The sequence below is a fragment of the Cynocephalus volans genome, chromosome 3 (assembly GCF_027409185.1).
Source record: "Cynocephalus volans isolate mCynVol1 chromosome 3, mCynVol1.pri, whole genome shotgun sequence".
In the NCBI taxonomy this organism is placed as follows: domain Eukaryota; kingdom Metazoa; phylum Chordata; class Mammalia; order Dermoptera; family Cynocephalidae; genus Cynocephalus; species Cynocephalus volans.
This window is the reverse complement of record NC_084462.1, coordinates 76,892,137-76,904,954: the sequence shown is the minus strand read 5'-3', so window position 1 is coordinate 76,904,954 and position 12,818 is coordinate 76,892,137. Positions and strand designations below refer to the sequence as shown.

Sequence of the window (12,818 nt, the reverse complement as noted above, 5' to 3'; positions counted from 1 at the left end):
AATGTCCCTGCTTCCCACTTCTCTACAGAGTAAGAAAGGAAAAATAAATCATTTTAAAGAAAAATCATTCTAAAAGAAGAAAAAGAACTAGCCTCATTCAGAGGAGTCAGGTTTCTGGCTGGGCTGTGCATTGAGGCTTCATCAGACCCATGTGTTATTTTTGAGTGGCGGGAATAATAGGGCTTATAGGGCTTACACCTAATCAAGGAAAAGAATTCCAAACAAAAGCTGGGGTGGGGTTTCCTGGGCAGGAGTGTGATATTGTCATAAATGGGAAGCAGAGTTCTGCAGCCCAGTCTCTGGTCTGATTACACAAATTATATCAGGGACCCTGTTCTTGAAGGAATGTAACACACCCCACCGAGGCCCCTCCTCAGTGGGTGTGTCCGCATTTCCTCAGCCCTCTCCTTAGCGGTGAATGCCTTCGCCAGAGGAGCCAAGGTCCTGCAGAATAATTATTATGCCTTCATTAGGGTCTCTGCAGTGGGACCATTTCACAAGTGAGTTCACCTTATGTTAAAGTCCTTTAGGGACACCTGTGGCTAATTTCCCCACCCTTCTGCATTACTGATCAGAAAGCCAGTGCAGGAGTCTGACATTCCAGTAACAGTTGGGACACTTCCAAGCACCAATGAGCCAAGTTCTTTATATGGGGTAGAGGAACATGTTTGGATGAAAAGCCTCTTTTCTTGCAGAAGGGGCATCTCTCCCTGCTGCTGTCTTCCTTTTCAGATGGCCACCTGCCATCTCTCCTGCCCTTCCTGGAGCCCCAGGCTCAGCCTTCTGAGCCACTTGAGGCTTCCCTGATGGGTCAGGTTGGCCTCCCCTCTGGAACTCTTCCCCTGCTGCTCCCTCTGGCGGTATCCTGCCTCCCCCCACCCCCTTCTCTCCTTTCTTCTCAGCCTTGGAATTAAACGTTCTCTACCCAGCCTCTGTGAGATCCCCAGAGCACCCTCGTTTACCTTTTTAGCTTTTTACCACCCATGTAACTTAAATGATGCCTTTACTACTTTTTCCTTTTTTATTTACAAGCTCCTTGAGGCCAAGGACTGTTCATCTTCAAATTCCTCATACCTGGCTCATAATAGATACATCTGAATAGTTTGGGATATTGTCTTTTCTCTTGAACAAATTAAACATTCTAAGTTTATTTTTTATTTTTGGGTGGCTGTCCAGTAACGGGGATTTGAACCCTTGACCTTGGTGTTACAAGGCTGCACTCTAACCAACTGAGCTAACTGGACAGCTTAAGTTTCTTTTTTTACAACAGCTAATTTATGCCCCATATCAGATTTCTATTATAGCCCTGTCTATTTATTTATTTATTTATTTATTTATTTATTTATTTATTTATTTATTTATTTATTTATTTATTTATTTATTAATTAATTAAAGATGACCAGCAAGGGGATCTTAACCCTTGACTTGGTGTTGTCAGCACCAGTGAGCTGACCGGCCATCCCTATATGGGATCCGAACCCATGGCCTTGGTGTTATCAGCACCACACTCTCCCGAGTGAGCCACAGGCCATCCCCAAGTCCTATCTATTTAGAATCTTGTTCTTTTTCGTTACATCATTTTTGTTTGTTTTTACCTATATGCCTTATTGCCTTATCTCTGTTTAACTTTAACATTCTTGGAGCTCAGTAACTTTGTGGCAAGGAGTCAATGAGACAGTCGCCTGACACCTGGCATCCAAGGGTTGTGACCATCATGTTTCACTGGGGATTTGTCATGGTTACAGCAGCATCACTAGGATAAAATGAAATCACATAGGTGGTGGTGCCACCTCCTGTCTGCCTCTCTGACCCAGCCATCCTCTGTTCCTCCCCAGTATCACTCCTCCTAGCCTCCCTGAGCTGCTCCCTTACTGTTGAAACACCATTCCTTTTCATGCCACTTCTTGTACGTGATGGGCCTTATACCCGGATTGCCATAGTCCCTTTCCTGTGTTAGGCTAGGTGACCTGTCGTCCTTCCAGACTCCACCTCGCCTCCTGTGGGAAGCCTTCTGTGATTCTGTCAGCTTCCCCTCCAGTGTTCCCCTCCCTGCTAACACTCCAGATGAAAGCCCTCAGTACTTGTCACATTTAATTGTAGTCATTTGTTTATGGGTCTCTCCTCCCACTGGATTGAGGGGGTGGGGTTCTCGGGCAGAGGTGTGGCCTTATTCCTTTTTGTATTCCGCAGCACCTAGCCCAGTGCGAGGAGTACAGTAACTAGTTGATCCAGTAAGTAGTCCAAAGCATTTTATTTTTGTAAAAATATAACAATAATTATTGTGCACGTCCTGATATTGTCAAAGGTCAGGGCATTACACTATGCACGTCTTATTTTACAGATGAGGAAATGGAGACTCAGAAACCTTCCACCACACAGCTTGTACGAGGCAGGACAGTGACTGAGACCCGGACTTCAGAGTCCTTGGCTGGTGGGCTTTTCCCCATATGAGCCAGACTCCTGTAGGCTTGAAGAAATTGATACACTGATAGGCGATTACAAGCGTCCTTGTGGGGCCGAGAGGCTGGACTCACAGGTAACAGGAAGGGCCTTTGGAATCATGTCTGGTATAATCTGAGTTGACCTTTTCCACGTTGGTGCCAACACTCATTTCGGTCTGCGGACTGGGAAGATTCTAGAGATAAATAAAGAAGGAGAGATGAAGTTCTGTGAGCACTGTAGAAGCTTGGCAGGGTTAGCCCTGCCCCTTGGTCGTGTAACTTGCAGATTCCACTTTCATGTTGCTTTTCCTAAGCACATTCATTTTCCTGTGCTATGCAAGATACTGAATTCCCTGCATGTACTCAGAAATGCTTATAAATATCCCATTGTCGCCTGTGTAATTAGCCCAAGGAGGAGAGAGGTACATGGAGGAGCTGCTGATTTGTGCTTGTCTGCTTGCTAGAGATTCGCCAGCAGCAAACTAGACAAGCTGTTAATAAGTGTTAAACACCATGGGGTCTGCATGTCGGGTGACATCCCAGCTGACACTGAGGGGACAAAAATCTTCCCCTTGACATGGCCTCTCTTGATTGCCAGGGATGAATGAAGTTCATAAATGCCGTTTTAAGAAGTGTTTACAGTATTCTTTGGGTACAGTAAAATTTTATTAGGTAATGGGAAGTCACCTAACAAAGAGTTACAGGGAAAATGTAAAAACATTATTTAAAGTATATAGATAATGAATTGTGCTAGACTGACAGATAATATGCCTAAAAGAGGTTTTTGAAATATGACCTGTGACCCAAATTTAAGACATTATTGCCCAACAGGGTTTTAGGGCATCCAAGCTAATGGATATTTAAGAGCAACAATTAACATACCACTTCATAATTAAGTACTTGTAGATTGCTTAAGGGGCATTCTCTAACAACAGTTGGACCCTTAAATTCCTTACATAGCCAAGTGTTAATTTGAATGAACTTGAAAGTATTTAGATTACCCTTGTTTTGCTAGGCAGACCTTTAAACTTACAACTGTGTAGGTCTTCGGTTTTCTCACACTGTGAATTAGTTTGGTCCTCATTAAGGACATACTCCTAGTTTCAAATCTGTAAGTATTTGAATGTCTGCTAGGTGTAGTGGTTTTGGTTAGCTTTCAAAGAGTAGTAGAATGTATTTCCTTCCCTCAAGAAGTTTCCAGTCCACTGCATAGGAGACAAAGAAACTGGCTTTTGGCCCTGGCAGAGCATTGTCAAGCCTTGGGCTTTGGAGTCGGACAGTTCCATTGACTAACTGTGTGAGTACATTCCTTAACTTCTTCAGCCTCAGTTTCTTCATCTGTAAAATGGAGATAATATCTCTTAGGGTTATCATGAGGTAACACTTGTAAACTCTCAGGCATCAGTGTTCATTGCTCATCTGGTGTGGCTTCTGCTAACGTGGTAAGGAAATAACCAAGATATGACCTGGCAAATGTTCTACTGGGTTAGGTTTGTGTTGTGTTTTGCAAGAACACAGGGGTGTGAACAGGTAACTTCTGGTGGAAACTTAGAGGGGCAAGAGAGGCTGGTTGCTGGGGAAAATGTTAGGATGTCAATGCTTTTCTGTTCATTCATTTGACAAGCATTTATGGAGCATGTATATGATGTGCCCGAGACTTTGCTAGGCACTGGGATTACAGGAGTGACTCAAAACACATTAAAAAAAACCCGATGCCTTCTTGGAGCCCGCATTCCAATGGGAGAAAGAAGGGAAGCACACACTTGTGTGTAAAAACACTGAGGTGGAGGGTATAAGGCATGTTCTAGGAATATGAAGTCATTAAACGTGGCCAGAAGGTGGGTGCATAGGGCTTGGGGGGAGCGGGGATGAGGCTGATGAGGGGAGTAAGCACATACTCCTGCAGGGTCTTACCTGCCTTTCCAAAGATCCCTGGCAGTAGGAGTAGCCATGGGAGCCTAGATTTTTTTTTTTTTAATTTAATATTTTTTCCTCGATTCTAATTGTAATACATATTCATTATAGAAAACATATAAAAAAATAGAAAGTAAAAGGAATAAACACCGGTAGCCCCACAGCTCAGGAACAATTTGTATTTTGACTAACTTCTTTTCAGATTCCCCACCCCCACTCCACGGGGTGGGTGGGTTTATTTCTTGAGTTGACATTCTTGTGATCATACTATAAGTACAGCTTAGCTGTTTTTTCCACTTGTTATAGAGTAAGCATTTTCTCAAATTCTCAGAAATGGTATTTTTCTGGCCAAGTAATGTCCAATCAAGATATGAAATACAGTTAGCCAACCCTTTCTTTTAGATTGTTAAATTGTTTCTAAAACCTTATTAACATAAAGAATGAATGTTTAGCATCTTTATATATGAAAGCATTTGTGCATCTGGATTATTTCCTGATATTATATCTTCAACATTGTGATTACCAGTTTGCTATGGGTTGAATTGTGTCCCCCTAAATGTCATGTATTAGAAACTTAATGCTCACTGTGACAGTGTTAAGAGGATGGGAAAATCTACTATGGTAGTTGGAAGGTGGGGCCTTGAAGAGGTGATTAGGCTGTGGGGACTGTACCCTTGTGAATGGATTGATCCTTTTATGAAGTAATGGGCATGGTTCTGATGGCTTTAAAAGGAGGGCAAATGAGCAGGTTATTCCCTCTCTTGCTCAAACCATTTGCCATGTGACACCCTGTGTTGCTGTGAAACAACCCGCCAACAAGGCCCTCAGCAGATGTGTTTCCTGGACTTTGGACTTCCCAGCCTCCAAAACTATAAGGACTAAATTCTATTTCTTTATAAATTACCTAGTTTCAGGTATTCTAAGCAACAGAAATGGACACTTACACTGTTCAAGGGACTAGACGCTTTAAAAGACATTTGAAATGCTTTGTAAACTTTTTCGTGTCATAGAGACACCTGGAAATGTGGTGAAGGGTGGATTTGAGCAGGGGGAGGTTGGAGGGAGTCCCAGCAGTTAGCAGATAATGCCTCCCCTAAGGCAGTGGCATTTCTGAGAATGACAGGGCTTTGTTTGAATGTGAGATGTGTGTGTTTATGGCGATTGTTAACTTTGGCCTGGCAAGCAGGAGCAAGAATTGGTTTGTAGCTGAAGATGATGCCTTTGGTTTAGGACCTTTGGAATTCCCTCCTCCCTTGTCCCCTGTAGTTCTTACTGGGTCACTGTTTGCTTAAATGTCATTGTCTCCTATTGAATTGAGTTCTCTGAGCCAATGATGCAGGACAGTAGCATTTTTATATACCTAATTATTGTCTAAAGTCCATAAAATGGATGAAGGGAAAGGGAGCTTAACAGGGATAGTGGCTTGGACAAGGAGTGTGACCCTTGCCCTAGGGGGGCTGTGGCTAAGGCTGGGCAGCTGAAGGGAGCATGTGGGAGTGGAGGGGAGGACACGAAGGGTAAGGGCAAACCTTCTGGCTCTGGGCCAGGCAGAGGAGAGGTCGGGCAGAGGGCTGATGATATGGGCTCCAGAGTCAGCCCTCAGGTCATGGTTCTGGCTTCTCCACTGACCATTGAGTGAGCCAGAACAAACTCTTCAAGCTCTCTGGGCTTAATTTTCCCAGGAGGAATGCCAACAGTGCCAATCTCTTTTTAAGTGCAGCATTAAACAATTATTTTTAGGCCTGTATATATAAGAGGTAGCAATTTAAAGAAAAGGTAGGGAATGATGAAATAAAAATTTAGAATAGGGCTGGCTAGTTAGCTGACTTGGTCAGAGCATGGTGCTGAGCACACCCAGGTCAAGGGTTTGGATCCCCTTACCGACCAGCTGCCAAAACAACAAAACAAAAACTCAGAATAAGTAGTTACCTCTCAAAGTTGTTGGAAGCACAGTGCATGGCCTGTGGGAAGTGCTCAGTAGATGGTAGCTGTGAAGTTGATGATGGAGTCACTTATGGGAGGACCCACAGGCGGGAGGTCACCGTTCTCACTGTTCAGAAGGGACTTTTTCACTGGGTGGAGCTCTACCCCATGGCAGATGGAAACACTTTCTCTCTCGACCATACTGAGAGCTGTCCTCTGGAAAACATCCTTGGCCTGGGCCTTGACCCTCCTGAGCTCTTCCATGGCTGTGGGAGGAAGCCCCAGAGGATGCCTCGCTGCCCTCCGACTGGCCATTCTGAGATCCTGAGGCTGGACGACCCCCACTGCCTTAACTACAAATTAGATGCTTTGCAACAACAAGAATTTATACTCTAACCGTTCTGGGGGCCAGAAGTCCAAAATCAGGGTGTCAGTAGGACCTCGCCCTCCCTAAAGGCTCTAGGGGAGAATCCTTCCTCGCCTTTTTCAGCTTCTGGTGGCTCCAGGCATTCCTTGCCTATGGCTGCTTCACTCCAAACTCTGCCTGTGTCTTCATATGGTCTTCTGCTAGTTTCTCTGCGTCTTCTCTTCTGTCTCCTATTAGGATACTTTTCATTGGATTTAGGGCCCACCTGTGTAATCCAGGATACTCTTATCGCAGTATCTTTAATTAAATCTGCAAAGACTCCTTTTCCAAATAAGGTCACATGCACAGGTTCCAGGAATCAAGATGTAGACATAATCTTTTTAAGGGCCACCATTCAACTCCTCCAGGACAGAGGCTGGGTGTGTGCTCTCATTGGAAGACCAGCGTATCCCCTCTGACATTTCTCTGTATCCCCAAATCATGGACACTTAGCCTGACCTTCTCGCTCTAGTCTCTTTCTTTCTGGGGGGGAGAAGCTGAGAGATGGAGAAAGTTCCCACCGGGAGCTAGACATTAGCCCAGTATTAGGTGCCCAGGATTGCCAGGGCACTAGGATCGCCTTCTTAGGCACCCTCTGGTACCCAGACTTTCTTGAATGGATGGGATTTGAAGCTCACATGTGAGGTTGGTGCAGTTTTAGTCAGAAACCTCTTTGCTTCCTGTGTAAGCAGGTGAGCAAGGTAATTGTGGCTGTGGTTGAATTTTTGCGGCAAAGAGGAATGGCTGTGAGAAACAGAAACTTGGTGGTACGTGAGAGAAAGTTTGTGATTGTGTAGGATGAACGCAGTTGAATTGCAATTACCAGTTATTGATTATATAAACACTCCACATTTGAATGCAAACAATACAATCAAACAAGAAGCTGTAGTGGTCATTGCAGAGGTCAGTTGTGGGTTATATTTCAGGATTAATAATCAACCTAAAGCTAGTCTCCCCTGGCTTTAAAACTACAGATGATGGAGCAATAATTATGTGTGAGTTTCCCTTCTGCCTTGTTCAGATCAAAGCTTTGTTAAATTATTTGGTGATAATTGTTCCCTTTCTTCCTCCTCCTCCACCTTCCCTGTCCTTTTGGTTTTCTTTACGCCAGTGCCCTTCTATTTCTTCTTCCGAAGACTCTTCAGTGCTGGTGAAAATGTTAACAGGGCTGTCCTGTTGATATGAACGTGTTTCCAAAGTGGTTTCAACGTGTCTCCATCTAGGAGCTTAAGTGATCTTTAGGGACTGGCCTTTTTGGACCACACTCTCCCTTCCCTACCCATAGGAAAGGGTGCCAGGCTGTTCTCTGGCTCTGTTCCAAGTGTGTCAACAAGTTGATTTCTGATTCACCAAGAGCAGAATAATCTTGGGTAAACATGGCCGTTGGAAAAAAGCAAATATTTGTCTTGGCAATTGTAGTCTCTCAAGTGTCTGGCCCCTCTTGTATTCCTGGACAAAGTAGGAGCTACACCAGAGGGCATGGCGTCAAATGCTGTATCTGGTTAAAAAATATTGTTAGAAATATATAAATAAAGGATTTTAAAAGGCAATGTTCTTTTTCCCTCCCTCTCTCTACCCCAGAACAAGTATGAATATTCCTTTGTTCTTATTCTTAATTTACTAGCTTAAGCCAGAGCTTTTCAACTTTAGCCTATTGACATTTACGCCAGATCATGTTTTGTTTGTGGGGCTATCTTGTGCACTGGAAGATGTTCAGCAGCAGCCTTGACCTCTACCCATCAGATGCCAGTAGCACCCCTCCCCAGTTGCGGCTACTAAAAATGTCTCCAGGTGATGCCCGGTGTCCCCTGGGGGACAAACTTGCCCTTGGGTGAGAGCATTGGCTGAAGCTGATCCTCCCCAAAGTGGTAAATGTCCTCCTGATGGCGTTGTGGAAGGAGAATCTGTGCACGGCTTGTGTGTGTGCACATGCATGTGTAGGAAGTAGTGGGGGTTGGCTCTGTTAACCTTGACTCTTATTTCTTGGGAATCACCTTCCAGTCCAGCTGTGGTTAACATGGCCGTGACGTGGGTCTCGCAGAAGCGAGAACTTGGTGATGATCAAATCAGCATTATTATTGGCTGTGAACTTTTAGAGCATGTATTAGCTATCTCCCTTTCCAGGCTCATTGACATTCCTCCAGTAGTTTTAAAATGGGGATGCCAGTCACACTGAGGGTGCTCAGGAGATGAGCCTGACACTTGGCACCTTTCAGTTGCTTTCTTCCTCATCTGGGCAGCAAAGCATGACAGGAGTCTGTTGTTCATCACACCTGCAAATCAGTCAACCTTACTTCATGTCATCTGGGGGGAAGGTGCTGAACTTTGATGTCTAGGTGACTCGCTGTTTGGGCAGATGTAGTTCCTGGACCTTCTCAAGCGTGACTGCACTTTTGTGCAGCCAGCCAGTCTTGCTTCTCTAGAAAACTTAAAGAAAAGACTCTTATCCCTACGGAACTGTCGATCAACCTTGAAAGCTTTAAGCTTTTTAAAAACACACTTTGAGAATTCAGTTTGTTGCAGTAATGTCATACTAACACAATTACGTTAAAAACAAAGTACTTTACCTTCATGTGTTGCCTCCTATTTGTTTCTCGCTTTTCATTGGAAATTTGAAACATCTGTAGAAGTACAGAGAGCAGCGTAATGAGCCCCCATGGACTCCTCCCCAGCCTCTGTGATTATCAATACACAACCAGTCTTGTTACCTAGAATCTCTCTTTCTCCGCTCATTTGGTTATTTTGGAGTAAATCCTCAACATACATCATTTCATCTGTACATATTTCAGTATCCAACTCTAGATGAGCTCTTTTCTTAAACATAATTTTTATAATCCCCAAAAATAAGTGAGCCACCATTACACCTAAAAATTCCTTAATAGTAAATATCCTTTGCATTTGGTTGATATATCTCTTGGATCTCTTGCAGTCTACTCTGTACTCCCTCTTTATTTAATCAAAATTAAATGAAGGGAAGGTCAGGACAGATATCAGAAATTATCCTTCACTCTATGTGTGGAGGGGCTGAGCCTCGTGTGGGCACCTGGCTGGAATATCATAGATACCTGGCTTTTCCTCTCATTCTCTGTGTTACGTTCTTCCTTCCAGGTTCTCTGGCTTGATTCAGGGCACAGCCTTTTCTCAAGGGAAATCCTCAGAGGCCAGGTGCCTTGAATTTCCTGGCATCTTCTCCCCACATGGCTGATGAGGACCCACTCCCTTGGCTTGATCCTCTTCCCACCTGGCATCCTTTCAGGAGCCCTTGGTGCACACCTGCTCAGGTTCCTCCAGGAAACATGCAGCCTCCAACCCCATCTCCTGAGAACCCCCTTTCCACAGAGAACACTCCTGTCTCACATGGATAGTAGAGGTCCCTGAGGTACCCCCACCTAGCTTCCCTCTTCTCTCTCTGCTGACGTTCCAGTCCGAGAGAAGAGCGCTTGGGGTGGAAGAAACTGCCTCCTTCCCATCTCCCCCAAGGTCTCCTTTCTCCTTCCCTGGGCCATGGCTTCTCCCTTTCCTTTTGCTCTTTCCCTTTAGTCTACAACTCGTCCAAATTTTTAACAACAAAATAAACCCTCCCTGAATGCTGAGGGGTGTGCATTATTATTCCTTTTTATGGATGAGGACCCTGCTGCTTAGAGGGGAAGGAGCCGCCCAGGCTCACAACCAATGGGTCGGCGTTGGCAACAGGGTGGGAGCTCAGCTGTTGACTCCTCCATGTACCCTTAACCTTGGGTCAGAGGCACGGGAAAGATGCAGCACTTCGTAGGAGCCCCATCCTTGGTGCAGGGTTAAGGAAGGAGTTTTGAGATGGATGTAACTGAAGTGACTGCCAGGGCGGTCATTTGAGGCTGTAAACTGCTTAACTCTCAACTCCGTTGATATCTTAGGTACCTTCTGTCTTCCCATCTCGATTGTGAATTCTTCAGGGACAATTGATTCATTTTTCTGTCCCTCAGAACACTTTGTACATAGTCGGTGCTTAATAATAGTCTTCTTACTTACCTAGAACTTTTTAGCTTTTAACCTCATCTTGGAAGGCTTTTTAAAAACATGATGAATTTCTTTGTGTGTGTATAATGAATATTTGACATTTTTGCTTAGTTGAGGTACAAGTGTTCATGGAAAGATTCGTATTATATTTCAATTCTACTTTTCCACAAACTTTTTGAAGTCATATAATCATTTCAAATATGTACTTGAGTTTGTATATATTTTTATATTTCTGAAAGCAAGACCCATCACACTGCATTATATCACAATGTAGTTTATGATGCATGGCATTTTATAATTGAAGAAATATGGCATTTTAGTTATAGATGTAAAAATATAAGTGTTTCAGGTCCTAATCTTAGCTGTCATGGGAATAATTCTGTTTTACTCATCCTCTCCTAAGTGAGATTTTTTTTCCTTCTAAAATTGTGCAGTCTCAGCATCCTTTCTCTGATTTTCTTGCTGCGCCGCCCACCTCCTGCAAATGTAAAGAGGAATCACCAAAAAATTGGGGATTCTAGTGAGTTGGTCTAGATCAGTGCTTCTGAAATCATCTGAAAGGGACAGTCTAGTTTTTAAATATCTGTTTTGGGCTGATAAACTTTTGTAAAGTGCCCTAGAAATGAAATATGTGACAAAAACACAAAATACAAGCACGTTTTAAAAAATTACATTTAACCAATATAAATTACTTTGTCAAATTGCTATAAAAGTTTCTAAAGGTTTTCTCTTAATTTATGTTCTTGTATTATCTTGGACCAGTCACAAACTGCTGCAGGCAGACCACTCTTTGGGTAGCACTGGCCTGAATAATGGGGGTTTTACTTAGTTCATCAGTTGCCATGAAATTACCTTTTTTGTTTGTCTTTTACACCAAATTAGTGCAACTTTTGATCCCTGACCATTAGGAAAACACAGCTGGGAAACACCCTGAAATTCACTGACCTGCAGAGGTCAGGCAGTAGTGCCTGTGTGACTTACCTTTTAAAAAAATCAGTGCTCCATCTACAGTTTAATCAGATGTTCATTATTTTGTCCATTGAAAATCAGTAGGCAGGTGAATGGCTATTGTCCTGGGTTTTGGAGAACGCCCAGCCTTTCTTTGTCTTGCAGTAGACCTGTGGATTTTTAAGTATTTTCCCAACTGCAGAGAGTGAAATTTCAGTATCCCAAGTCATAAGAGTCAGACGTAATTTTTTCCTATTCTGATTGTTTGTGAGATTAAAAATACGGATGGGAATTGTTTTTCAAATAGCACAGCAGTTGAATATTTTGACTCTCAGTCTAGAGGGGTCTATGGGGTGATTATGTGATATTTTATGCTCAGTGTAGCTGTGATTGTCTGACTGGAACACTTAAATGTTTAAACCTTAATGAGAATTGGCAGGAACTATACAAAAGAATTTTTTAGAAATCCAAATGAATTTTTGCTTTAGGCTTGTGTTCAAATAATACTATTTACGGTGAGTTGACATGAAACATGTTTATGCTGTTATGAAAAGGAATTAAACTCCAGAGGAGCACTATCCTAGAAATATAATACCAAACGTAATTTTAAATCATAGCCACATAAAAAAGCTGAAGTTCATTTTAATATATTTTATTTAATACATCCTAATTACATGTCAAAATATAATATAAAAATTACTAATGAGGTATTTATTTTACGTTCTGTTTTGTACTAATTCTGAAACCTGGGTTCTTTGTACTCATCGAGCATCTTAGTTTGGACTAGCTCCATTCCAGGTGCTTAGTAGCCACATATGGCTGGAGGCTATCATTTGGGCAGTACAGAGCTAGAGAATCAAAGTCCACTGTGAGGTAAATAATTTGCATAATTACCTGAGTAGTTTTATATTTGAATCATGATTTGTTCCAAAATAATTTTTAATTGATTTCCTAGTTATCTTAGAGGGGATAGCAGTGGACCCTTGGGGAGTTGCCCCCTCCCCAGACGCCTCTGGCCAGCTGCACAGGTGATATTTTAGCAGGTAAGTCCTATGGGTGGGCTGGTCATCTCATCCAAGGGGCAGGGACGGAACACGAGAATTGCTTTTACTTGTTTCATAAAGGACAGAGACTAGGAGAGAGACTCAAACAGTACACTGCTCTGTATTTTTTGATTTTCATTTTAAGAG

General features: G+C 43.0%; 1 protein-coding gene across 13 annotated transcripts in view; it reads left to right on the top strand.

Annotated features, from left to right (window-relative positions):
- Nucleotides 1-12,818, top strand: part of TLN2 (talin 2) — a 410,967-nt gene that overhangs the window by 138,529 nt on the left and 259,620 nt on the right. The window contains exon 1 of one of the 13 annotated variants that reach the window (XM_063091962.1): nucleotides 12,656-12,671. The exons of the other annotated variants lie outside the window; for them this stretch is intronic. The gene's annotated coding sequence lies outside the window, so the exon portion shown is untranslated. Of the gene's footprint in view, nucleotides 1-12,655; nucleotides 12,672-12,818 lie in introns of those variants that run through there. 13 annotated transcript variants of the gene reach the window in all.